This window comes from Ricinus communis, chromosome 3 (genome assembly GCF_019578655.1).
Source record: "Ricinus communis isolate WT05 ecotype wild-type chromosome 3, ASM1957865v1, whole genome shotgun sequence".
NCBI classification, from domain to species: domain Eukaryota; kingdom Viridiplantae; phylum Streptophyta; class Magnoliopsida; order Malpighiales; family Euphorbiaceae; genus Ricinus; species Ricinus communis.
Window position 1 is genome coordinate 3265182 of NC_063258.1, and position 12653 is coordinate 3277834.

General features: G+C 37.4%; 1 non-coding gene across 1 annotated transcript; it reads left to right on the forward strand.

Annotated features, from left to right (window-relative positions):
* The first annotated feature begins 1385 nt into the window (after positions 1–1385).
* LOC112534865 lies at positions 1386–1491 on the forward strand. The gene has a single exon (XR_003079102.2). It is a non-coding gene; the product is annotated as a small nucleolar RNA R71 (small nucleolar RNA).
* The last annotated feature ends 11162 nt before the right edge of the window (positions 1492–12653 follow it).

The following is a 12653-nucleotide window of genomic DNA, read 5'->3' on the forward strand; positions in this document are numbered from 1 at the left end:
GTATGGTACTGGTGATTTATAGATAACCGAATTGGACTGATCTGTGCTCAGCCCTACCTAGGATACTTAACAGACCTATCAGCTAATTGTATGCTCATCCTAGTGGGTTTAGTCTCTTCCAGCCCTAGCTTTGCAAACAGGCTGTCTAGCATTACATTAATGCTAGCTCCTAAATGAGCTAAAGCATCATTAATAGTTAAGTTACCTATAACACAAGGAATAGTAAAACTCCTTGGATCATGTCGCTTTTCCGGTAACTTATTCTGAAAAATTATTGAACATTCATTTATTGTCACGCATGCCAAGTCCTCAAACTTCCTTTTATTGCTAAGAATATCCTTTAAGAACTCTGCATACCTAGGCATTTGCGAAATAGCTTCAACAAAAGGTAAGTTTATGTGCAGTTGTTTAAATATATCTAGAAATTTACTAAACTGTTGCTCGACTTGCACCTACTTCAACCTAGCAGGGTATGAAATTTTGGGCTGGTTCCTTCGCCTTGGTAGCTTCAACTTCCCTGCTTGAATCTACCTGCGCATCAACATCATTATTAGAAATAGGAGAAGAACCAGTAATATACTTACCTGACCGCAACGTGATTGCGTTCACATGCTCTCTCGGGTTGACTCTGTATTGCTAAGCAAAGTCCCTAGCTGCCTCTCAGCCAGCATCTTAGGAATCTGGCCTATCTGATTCTCTAAATTCTGTATGGAGGCCTGTTGATTTCTAAGAGCTATATCCGTCTGCTGAAACCTGTTCTTTGAAGTGGACATGAACTTCATCATCAACTCCTCTAAACTGGGCTTCTTCTCTTGGCTTTGAGGGAGTTGAGGGAGAACAATCTGTTGTTAGAGCTGATGCTGCTGCAACCTCTGAAATCTTAGTGGACCTTGGACGTTGTTATTTCGCCAACCGAAGTTAGGATGGTTTCTTCATCCTGGGTTGTATATGTTGTTGTACGGGTTATTCTGTTGCCTGGGCGCATTTCCCATATAACCAACCTGTTCATGGTCAGTAGAAGAAGATGAAGAAGAAGCAAATATATCTCCTGTATTACAGTTTGCACTTTAGTACGAGCCATTATAAAACTCGTAGCCAAGCTGTGCTGTATGGACTGGCATCTAGAGCTGGTCGATCTTCTTGGCTAAAAGCTCCACCTAAGCTGCCAAGGCTGATTAGAATATACCTGGTTCACCACTCCTTGCCTTTCTAGCCTACTCTTGGAAGACTGCCACTGATATGTATTCATGGCCATCTACTCAATTAAGTTTTGGGCCTACTATGGTGTCTTACTATTGTTGGCCCCACCTGCAGCTGCATCTACCATCTGCCTCGTGGCTGAGTTCAAGCCACTGTAAATAGTCTGCACCTGCATCCATAATGGCAAACCGTGGTATGGGTGACATCTCAGCAAGTCCTTGTACCTCTCCCATGCATCATACATGCTCACATCATCAAACTGCACAAAAGAAGAAATATCATTACGCATCTTTGTAGTCTTAGCAGGACAAAAGTACTTATAAAGAAATTTCTCAACCAAAGAACTCTAGGTGGTGATAGTGTTAGCAAGTAGGGACTGTAGCCATCTATTTACTCTATTCCTTAAGGAAAATGGGAATAGCCTAAGCCGAATGACATCATCAGTAGTTCCATTTATCTTGAAGGTATCACAAATTTTAAAGAAATTCGTGATGTGGGCATTAGGATCTTCACTAGGCAAGATCCCAAACTGTACACTCTGCTGCACCATCTAAATGACATTTGGCTTAATTCTGAAATTATTTACTGCAACAAGTGGCCTCAATATACTAATGTGCATCCCCTCTAAGGAAGGTCTAGCAAACTCGTACATCGTTCTCTTTGCTTTAGTGATGTTGTTGTTGATGTCTCCTATGTCTACTAATGTATGGAAAATCTCAATCTGCTCTTCCTCCTCTACATCTAATTGCTTCCTCAGCTGCCTAAAGGATCGCTCTAGTTCAGGTAGAAGGTCTATTGGTGCAGGATTAGAGCTCCTAGTCATAAACTACTTGAAATGAACAAGGCAGCAACAAACCAAACAAATAAATGAATAAAAAGTAATGACAAAAACAAAAAATAAAAATGGCCAAAGTAACAAATAGCAAATTTCACATTAGTTTTCAAACAAAGTTCCTCGTCAACGATGCCAAAAACTTGATGCAATGCTTATGCAACTACAACTAAGGTAGTGAACTTATCGATGTATCCTAGCACAACGATAAGTATTAAAAATATCGTATCCCTCGGGAAAGTGAAATCCTAGAGTTACTACTTCGTTCCTTGTTATCTAGCCTAAAATTAATAACGGAGATTTCTAGATTTACTGATGACTAAAATCTAAATTCTAAGTGTAATGCAAGAATGAATGAGCAAAAAGAATAATCAAGATAAGAAAGCAAACCCAAAGAGGACCTAAACTAATTAGCAATCAAACAAAGGATAACAGATTGTTGAGTCTGATTATGCTACCCGTGGACGGATTCTAAACTGAATTCCGTTTCCCTCTCAAGACAACCGAATTTCTAAACCTAAGAACCTAAAGTTGGAGTCTCTTCCTAACGATTGATTATTAAGCTAGCCTTAAGCTTTAATCCACCTCTATTAAGCTTTGTTAGTTCTTAATCCGGTAAATTAATTAACCTTACCTCTAAGTGAAAATTAACCTGTTTTTGCAATTAAATTTCTAAACTCAATTAGAATTTTTCAATTACTAAAAGAGTTCTATGAATAGTAATCAATACAATGTAATAAAAACTGGATTTTATACTATTAATTGCAAAAGGAATACAAGAAAGAAAACTCAACCAATTTCAACAATTCAGTACAAAGCCAACATAACAAGGAACTCCAATGGGTTCAACCAATCTAGCTACACATGTTCATGTCTAAAGCAAATAGGAATTCAATTACAATGAAAGAATAAAGAAATAGAAACATATACACCCTTTTCCTAGAATGTGATGAACAACTCAAAGTCTTGATCTACACTGCAGTTAATCTCTAGAATTGCTTTTTAATTTGCTCTAAAACTCCTATTTAATCTTCGATCCAAACCCCAGAATCACGAATCTGATGTTCCAAGGTGGAATCAGTCTCCTGGAAGCCCCCTTAAAATGCCTGAAACACATCTAGCAAAGTTACAAAAGAAGATGAAGAGTCAAAATCGTCGATCCTAAACTCTCTCTTCTCTTTTTGGCTCGTTCTTTTTACAAATTGCGCAAATACGGGCATCTTCTCAGTCCGTATCCTTCAACACGGGCTGTGTCCAGGCCGTGTTAGTCTCCAAATGACAGAATGAACTGAATCGAGCAAGGCCTTATTTTGGCCCGTATTACCAACACTGGCCATGTTTTGGACTGTAACAAGGCCGTGTTCTTGCCCGTGTTAGCCAACACGGGTCGTGCTCTAGGGTGTAGTATCCTCGAAAAACGTGCTACTTCAAAGTGCTTAAGCTACACGGCCTGGAATATCTACAAGGACTCCAACACTGGCCGTGTTGACTTCCCAAAAGTCAAACCATGTTTAAATGCTTTTGATTCATCTGTTTTCGCCCGAAATTGATCTAAAATTGCTCAAGCACTGATGATGGATACCGATGGTATGGACGAATCCCTTCCTTTATACAAATGCGTAAAAGATATCCCATCCCCCTACCTCGGCATAGCACTTTGTTCAGTAGAGTGTATGATTGATCCGAGTGGAAAGAAAAGAAAAATTGATCTTAAAATCTTTTCTAGACTTGAAGATCTCATCCTCAAAAGCATATTAAAAGCTCAAAAAAAGATGTTCAGACTCCTATACTCTTTTTCACATACACCGGGATAAAAAGCTTACGGGCTCTTAGTGGAAAAATATGGTTTTGGGCCATCTTCATCTCTTCCCGGTATCTAGGGTTTTTCGAGAAATGGTCCTATCCTTTAATATCATGATTGGGTCGACTCGACCAGGCCAGATCACGAGTGAACCTCTAAAATCTCCTGGAATACGAAAGGATACAAAACACAGGTGATCTTGGAATAAAAACATAATAAATGCTAAGAAAATGCACAATAATATGCACAATAACAAGTGTAAAACTATGGATATCAGAAGGCCACATAGGCATGTGCCTCCCTTGTCTTGCACTCCTTCATTCTGTCAATTTTAGCACTCCGCACGGGAAGGTCACATAGGAAGCTTTTTCCCGTGTCATGCCCGTGTGACACTCTTATCCTTCATGAATGAGTGCTCATTGGCTAATTTTTCTTGTATTTTAAAGCTAAAATTTCCTCTTATCATACAAGCTTGCCAAGTACCTAAAAAGAGCTAAAGAAAAACTCTAACAAATAATTAAATATACCAATTTTTCAACTTTCTGCACTCATGTCTTTCTTTGCAAAATGTATTAAGTTGAAACTTTTTGTTCAATTAGAACTCTAAAGGGTTATTGTGTGAGCCTGCATATTAAATACATAAGGAATTAGTTGTTAAGTAACCATTAATACTCAAGGGTTAAGGGACTTATTGAGAGATGATTCATTAAGGGAAAAGGTTTAGTGTGAGTCTTGAAAACACCAAGTTGTTTGGTGAACTTGTAAAACCCAAAGGTTGTAATCTTAATGATTACAATGAAACAATCAAGTGCGATCTTAAGGAGTGGATGTAGGGAGGAATATTCCCTGTCACGACCCCACCCGTGGGCCCGTGACCGGCACTAGGGAATGGATAGGCTTAAGGCCACCGAAACCCGTAGTAAGCCTGACACTCACTGATTTAAACAAATCTCATCTCAAATTAATATTATTAAAGCCACAATTTATCTTAATAGTTACACTTTACAAAATTACTTCGGTCTACCAGAAAAACTAGGCGAGGCCCGAAGCTCAAAAAATTTACAACTGATACATTTACTATTACTACTGCGGAGAATCTAAGATTTACCAATTTACATACCAAATCAAATACATCACCCGATGATGAAGGAGTCGGGTTACTGAATAAGAGTCGCGAGAGGACTAACAAATACGAATCAAAATAAGAAAATGAGACCGGGCCCCGAGAGTGAGTTAAAATCATATATCTATAACAGTTTCAAATATCTCAATGTCACCTTATTTAATTTTAAAATAATTAATAAATCACGCGAACCATACGTGTCATGTTAAAACATATGTGTCATGCCATGCTTAAACAAAATTTATTCCACATGCAACGGGACGGAGTACTTCAGTAGAACTCTAATCCCAACTCTAAAATCTCGATTATTTCAACACTTATGTCTCAACTAACCTCAACTCTATCATCTCAAACCTCTCATTCCAACAGGACTGGCGCCCAGAGAGCAAAGCTCGACCAGGGACCTTACCTCCCGGTCACTTAACTCAAATTTTAGCCTTTCGGCTCTCTTATCCAATAAGATCGGGCGCCCGAGAGCTTAGCTCGACCAGGGACCTTACCTCCGGTCACTTAAATTTCCAAATAAGCCGGCGCCCAGAGAGCAATGCTCGACCAGGGACCTTTACTCCGGCAACCACACTCTACTAAGCCCAGAGAGCGATGCTCGACCAGGGCAGGTCCTAATCTTTCTTTCTTAAAATTTTTACCTCTTTACCCTTTCCCTATCTCTCTCAGATTATATTAGGACACTCATCCAACTCCTATGTTCTACTGCCGTCCCATCCTGAGTCATCATGCAATATTAAAATTGGTAATAAAGGAAAAACATATTTAAATAGTAATTAAAAGCATCATGCAAATGATAATAATAATAATTAAATGAAAATTGAAATTGCAAATAAATATTCACAGAGCAAATCAAATTTTATGCATGACACGTGCGTAGCGATATATGACTTTAACTCACGTAGTTTGGCGACCTCCTAGCTCGCCTCCGGTGCCTCGGTAGGAGCGAGCCGAACGAACGGACAATCTAGTCACGGAAAACAATTTATCAAAACGCTCAAACAATTGATCTTTAATCCTAGGTCTAGACTCCTAGGATCGACCGCCTAAGAATCTCGACTCGAACTACCGAAATTCGAACCTCCCCTACAACACGAACATTACCCCCGTAAAAGCGGGTCCGGGACTGCCGGAAAAACACTCTAAATATCCAACAATTTAAACAACGGAGTCGGGTCCCCAAACTTCACTATTTCCGACCTCACACAAAGATAAAATACGAGGCAACCGACAGACAATTATTTTTGACTCACAATATCATCAAATACACAATATAATCCAATAGACACAATTAAACCAGGAATTTCTAAAATTAACGGGCCAAAGAAAATTACCGAGACGCCGATCGCTCTTGGCCGACTACCGGCCACGGAGTCCGATCGACGATCCGAACACACCATCGAACTCACAACGACGCATCAAGACGATCCCCGCCCGATTTTCCGATCCGACACCCGATCATCCGGAGATTTGCGGACGATCTCGACCGTCGATTCGCGAACGAAGCCGATCGCCACCAAACCGGTGCCATCGCGAAGCTTGAGCTGAGGAGAGTCGGGATACGTCCTCCGATCGTCCATCCTCCGCCGGAGCTCGCGGGAAAAACCAAAACACGGCCGCCACCACTTCGCCGAACTCTCTCCTCCGGCCACTAAAACCGACGCCGGCCGCCAAAGGAAGCTCTCCAGGGGAGGCCGATCGCCACCGAGATCGTACGGAAGGCGAACGGCCTCAGCCATTGCCACCGCCGCGATTCCAGCCTCAGCTGTGGCAAGACGCCGCTTCCGGCCAGCCCGCCTGGAGCTCGCCACCGACGCTGCGACTCTCTCTCTCTTCCTTTCTTCTTCCCCGATTTTCTTTCCTTTCAATATCGACATTAGGCCCCCGAACTTTTCCTTATTACAACTTGGTCCCTCAACTTTCTTAATTACTTACAATTTCATCCCGCAGAATTCCAATTTGACCCCCAAACTTCTTTTTAGCCTTTCAATTAAGCCCCTAACTATTTAATTTGGGACAAATTCGAATTATTGAAAATACATAATTACATAAATACCCCTGACCGATATATTTATTTATAAAAATACCAAGCTCACAAATTTCCATTAAACCCTCATAAAAATAACATTATACTGTCAATCCTTATTCCAAAATAAATTTCCAATTTAGTCCTAACACACAATTAAATTAAATAATCAATTTCCAACTTAAAATTTAATAATACTAATCAATTATAATACCAATTTTCCCAAAATTCTTTTATAAACATCCTTTACAATTCTACTATAATTTTCCAATATATAATTTTACTTATATAAATATGCATTTGGAAAAAAAAATTTGAATAACCAAAATATAATCATTTCTCAAATAGTTTATTTAATTAACTCCTTAAAAATCAAATTAATTGGATAGGGAAAAATAATTCATTTATTTGTCTAACATTAACATTCAAAATTTGTATTTAAATCATTCAAATTAAACCGAATAAAAATAAAGTTGAAATTAACTTAAATAAAAACTCATTATTACATATATAAAAATTCAGGGTATTACATTCCCGAACCATTGTAAACCCTTGTGTCATCTTATCTAACCCTTACTCTCATCATATTATCCTTAATCTCTTGTATTTTTACCTAAAATCATTAACTTTTGTAATTTGAAGTCACCAATTCAACCCCCCCTTCTTGGTTCCGAAGGAAAACAAGTGGTATCAGAGCAAGTTTACTCTTATCAAGCTTTATTGCAAGTGTAAAGATCATGGCAACCAATGAAGGAGCTCAACACCTCAAGCCATTCTTTGACGAATCCAACTATGTGTTTTGGAAATTTCATATGGAAATCTACTTGGATTCTTATAGTATTAAAGTGTGGGACTATATGTCAAGGAATAGAAAGCTCCCACCGAAATAAAGAATGGTGAAGAAAGAATCCTTCCTAGAGAAGAATGGATGGATGCCTATAAGAAGCACAACCACAAGGACAAGTAAGCAATGGCTATACTTGTGAGTTGCCTCTCTAGAGAAGAATGTGGGAGAGTGCAACATTGCACTATGATTCATCAAATTTGGACTACCTTGGAGAACTATCGTGAAGGCACGAAGCAAGTAAAATCAAGGAAGATCCAAATGTACGTCACCGAATATGAGGTGTTCAAGATGAAGCCTTATGAGTCCGTCACTGATATGACAAATAGACTTCTCACCATCACCAACAACATGAGAAAGCTTGGGAAGCACTATGAGCTAGTAGACATCAGCAATAAAATCCTTAGGAGCATTTCTTTAGATAAATATGGTGCTAGAGTGGCTAGCATTGAAGAAGCAAATGAAGATTTAAGGAAGATTTCTATGGATGTTCTCATAGGTAAGCTTCTAACTCATAAGATGTCTCTTGTGAGGGATGAAGTTGATAAAGATAGTGGGAAGATGAAAGCCCTAGCTCTCAAAGCTAGCACAAGAGCTTAAGATGTAACTAATATCCTGAGTGATTATGAAGATCAAGTGGAAGCTCTAGGTGAGAGTGATGATATGGCTCTCATCACCAAGCATGTAAAGAAGATACTTGAAGTCAAAAGGAGAAGAAGCAATAAGCCTTTCGCTAGTAAGAAACCCTTCTGCTAATCAAGAACAAGTAAGGAATAAAAGGAGGAAGTCACTTGCTACGAATGTGGGAAGCAATGGCATATCAAACCGAAATGTCCCAAGTACTTGATGAGGAAGAAGGGAGACAGAAAATAAAAAGGGTTTGAAGGCCACTTGGAGTGATGCATCTCCATCCTTCAGCAATGAAAGTGAACGGAAAGAGGAGGCTAATTTTTTCTTTATGGAAAATATGGAGGACTTCCATGAGGTATGTTTCACTTCTCATTCATGCAATTCTTCTTCTTCTTGTTCATCTTCTGATTCTTTTAGTGATGACTTGTTAGATGATGAGGAGGAGCTCTTACAAAACATGCTTTCAAACTAAATTCTTACAAAAATAAATGTTCTAGTTATGAGGAAGACCTTAAGATTTCAAAGAAGAAAATTAACTCCTTAAAAACTTCTAATGATGACTTAAGGAAATCATTGGATGGTGTTTCAAAAGAAAAACTCTTTAAAGAGAATAATTTCTTGAAAATGAAGTTAAAGAGCTTAGGGACTCAATTTTAAAATTTCACAAAGGGAAAGAGTCCCTTGGCACACTAGTTGTGTCTCAAAGACCTCCGCTTGTGAGACATGGAGTTGGGTTCCAAGAAGCTTCATCATCCTCATCTTATAAAACAATATATGTCAAAGCCACTCAACCACAAGCATTTGAGAGAAACTCAAATGGAGTTTCAAAGAGCAATACACACACGAGACCTTCCATTCTAAAGAAACCAAAGGGTACACATGTTCCAAAGCTAAGTCCAGAGGAACAAAGCACACATTCATGTATAAGAACATAAATGTTAATAAATCTTGTTCATGCATATGTGAAGGTAATCATATGAGGTCCAAGCCTCAAGCAGAAATGGCTAAGAAGACTAATCCAAATTCCATTAAAAATTCTAAGGTCACTTACCACTATTTCATGAGAATTGGATATATCAATGTGAAACACAAAATAAGAAAAATGCACCTTTTCATGAATAAATTTTCTAATGCTAACCCTAAATGACCTGACCTTATTTAGGTACCTTAAATCAAGTGAATTAACTTCTTTTTGTAGGTGTATCTTCAATCCACAAGCACAAATCTTTAGCATGTTAATAGTGGATGTTCAAGGCACATGATGGGTGACAAGAGCTTGTTTGTGAATGTCATGGACTATAAAGGAGGCAAAGTAACTTTCAAAAATGATGCCAAGGGTAAGGTGATTGTCGGCTCCATTAATAAGGATGGTAAATCTTTCATTGATGATGTTCTCCTAATTGATGGTTTGAAACATAATTTATTGAGTGTAAGTCAATTATATGAAAAATGGAAAAAAGTCACTTTTGACTCTAATGGATTTCTTATCAAGTCCCTAGTGGATGACAAAGTGATATTCAAAAGAGAAAGAAGTGGCAACACCTACACAATTGACCCACACAAAGTTATTAATTAATCTTTCAAGTGTCTTGTGTCTATTAGTGATGAATCTTTATTATGGCATAGAAAACTTGGACATGCAAGCATGGAGCTTCTACATAAGTTAGCCAAAGAGGAGCTAGTTAATGGATTTCCCAAAGTGAAGTTCATCAAAGACAAGCCTTACGAACCAGGTCAAATGGGAAAATAATATCTATCAAAGACAAGCATTCCCACTAACCTTCTTGTACATACATGGCTCATCTATATTTTTTATGAAACCAAACGATTTGATTGTATCATCAAAATGGATGTTCCAACTCCTCTAAGCTTACTTAAGACTATGAATGGATCTCTGAAGCTTACATACTTGATTATTAGTACCCTTGGACTTAACACCCTTAGGTTGGTCCATATAGATGTCCTCCTCAATGTATCCATTAAGGAAGGCTATTTTGACATTCATCTGCCAAATCTCATAATCATAGTGTGCAGTAATGGCTAATAAAATCCTAATGGATTTAAACATGGCTATAGGTGAGAAAGTTTCCTCATAGTCAATTTCTTGCCTTTAGTGATACCCTTTCGCCACTAGCCTAGCTTTGAAGGTTTCAACCTTCCCATCAGAACCAATCTTTCTTTTATAAACCCATATATTCCCTATAGGTAAAATACCTTCAGGAGGGTCTACAAGATCCTAGACTTCATTCTTATACATGGAATCCATTTTTTTATCTCATTGCCTTATGCCATTTACTAGAATCAATATCTGATATTGCTTCTTCATAACTAGTAGGATCATCTATATTATCAGCATCTCCATAAATGAATAACTCTTTTATATTCCCATAGAGGATGCCATATATCTCTGGTAGATGAAAAATTCTACTAGATCTTCAAGGTAATGCAATGACAGGGTTGATAGGCACTGGTTCATTGATTGGTTCTTGATTGATTCGCTGTTCAGATGACATTTCATTGAGTTCTATCTTTCTTTTGCTCTTACTATCTTGAATAAATTGTTTGTTAAGAAAGAGAGCATCTCTGCTAATAACGATGGTCATATCAATAGGAAGATAAAAATAATATCCTTTTGTTTCTTTAGGATATCTAACAAATCTCCTTTTAACAGATCAAGCTTCTAATTTGTCCACTTTTAGCTTTTTTCATAAAAGCTAGACAGCTCCAAATCTTAACATGTTTAAGACTGGGTTACTTGTCATTCCATATCTCATATGGAGTTTTAGGAACATACTTGGAAGGCACTCTGTTCAAAAGGTATAATGCTGTAAGGAGGGCATATCCCCATAAGGAAGTGGGTAAATCAGTAAAGCTCATCATCGATCGTACCATGTCTAACAAGGTGCAATTCCTCCTTTCAGATACACCATTCAATTGTGGTGTTCCAGGGAAAATAAGTTGTGAAACAATACCATGTTCCTTTAGGAACTGATCAAACTCACTATTAAAACATTCAACACCTTGATCAAATCGAAGGGCTTTAATACTTAGGCTTGTCTTATTCTTGACTTCAGCTTTAAATTCTTTGAACTTTTCAAAGGACTCAGACTTGTATCTCATAAAATACAAATACCCATACCGTGATAAGTCATCAGTGAAGCTAATGAAGTAAGTGTAACCACCACATGCCATAATGTTAAAAAGATCCATATACATCACTATGTATCAGTCCTAAAACATTCGAGACTCGTTCCCCTTGTCCCGTAAAGGGTGATCGCGTCATTTTGCCTTGAAGACAAAATTCATATATCAAATATTGTTCAGAACCAATGGAATTCACTAATCCCATTTTAACCAATTTGGTGATTCTTTCTTCTGCAATGACCTAATCTAAGATGCCGCAAATATTTCAGATTTAGATCTTTTGTTACTTTGGCATTTATATTTACATTATGTGTTCCAATTTTATCTACATATAAATTTAAATAATAGAGATCATTAATTAAAGTACCATGTACAATTCATTTCCAAAATGAACTTGACAAACATCATTTACAAACCTGAATTCATAATTCTTAACTACTAAAGCAGAAAATGAAATAATGTTTTTGTATGCATTAGGTACATATAAGCAATCTTCTAATATTAATTTACATCCTGTATACAAAATAACATAAGCAGTTCTTATGGCAACTGCAACAACACTTGCTTTATTCCCAATTTTTAGAACTATCTGATCCTTCTTAAGGATCCTGCTTTTTTACTAGATCCTTCACCTTCCTTGACCTTCAAGGAATTCATATACTCAGCTTAGTTGCGTAAAGAATTGAGAACTATTCCCAAATTCTTGTGCTAGTCAATGAAATTCGTTTCAGTCAACCGATTAGCATCAAGTATGCTTGCAAGTGGACTAGGGGGCCCTTAACATTGCAAAGAATAGTAGATTATTAGTGACTTGTTATGTAATTTTATTTTGATTTTAGTCATTTGAAAATTAATGAAAATTGGTTACCCAATATTAATTGAATATAAAAAATATTTACTTTATTCGGAATTTACAAGTAATTAATTTCATATTTAATACTCACCTTATTAAAAGCATACTTAATACTCACAAAATAAAAAGTTTTGAAACATTTGAAAATAGTAATATTAATATTAATACCTCACTAACTTTTTAGTTTCACAAAG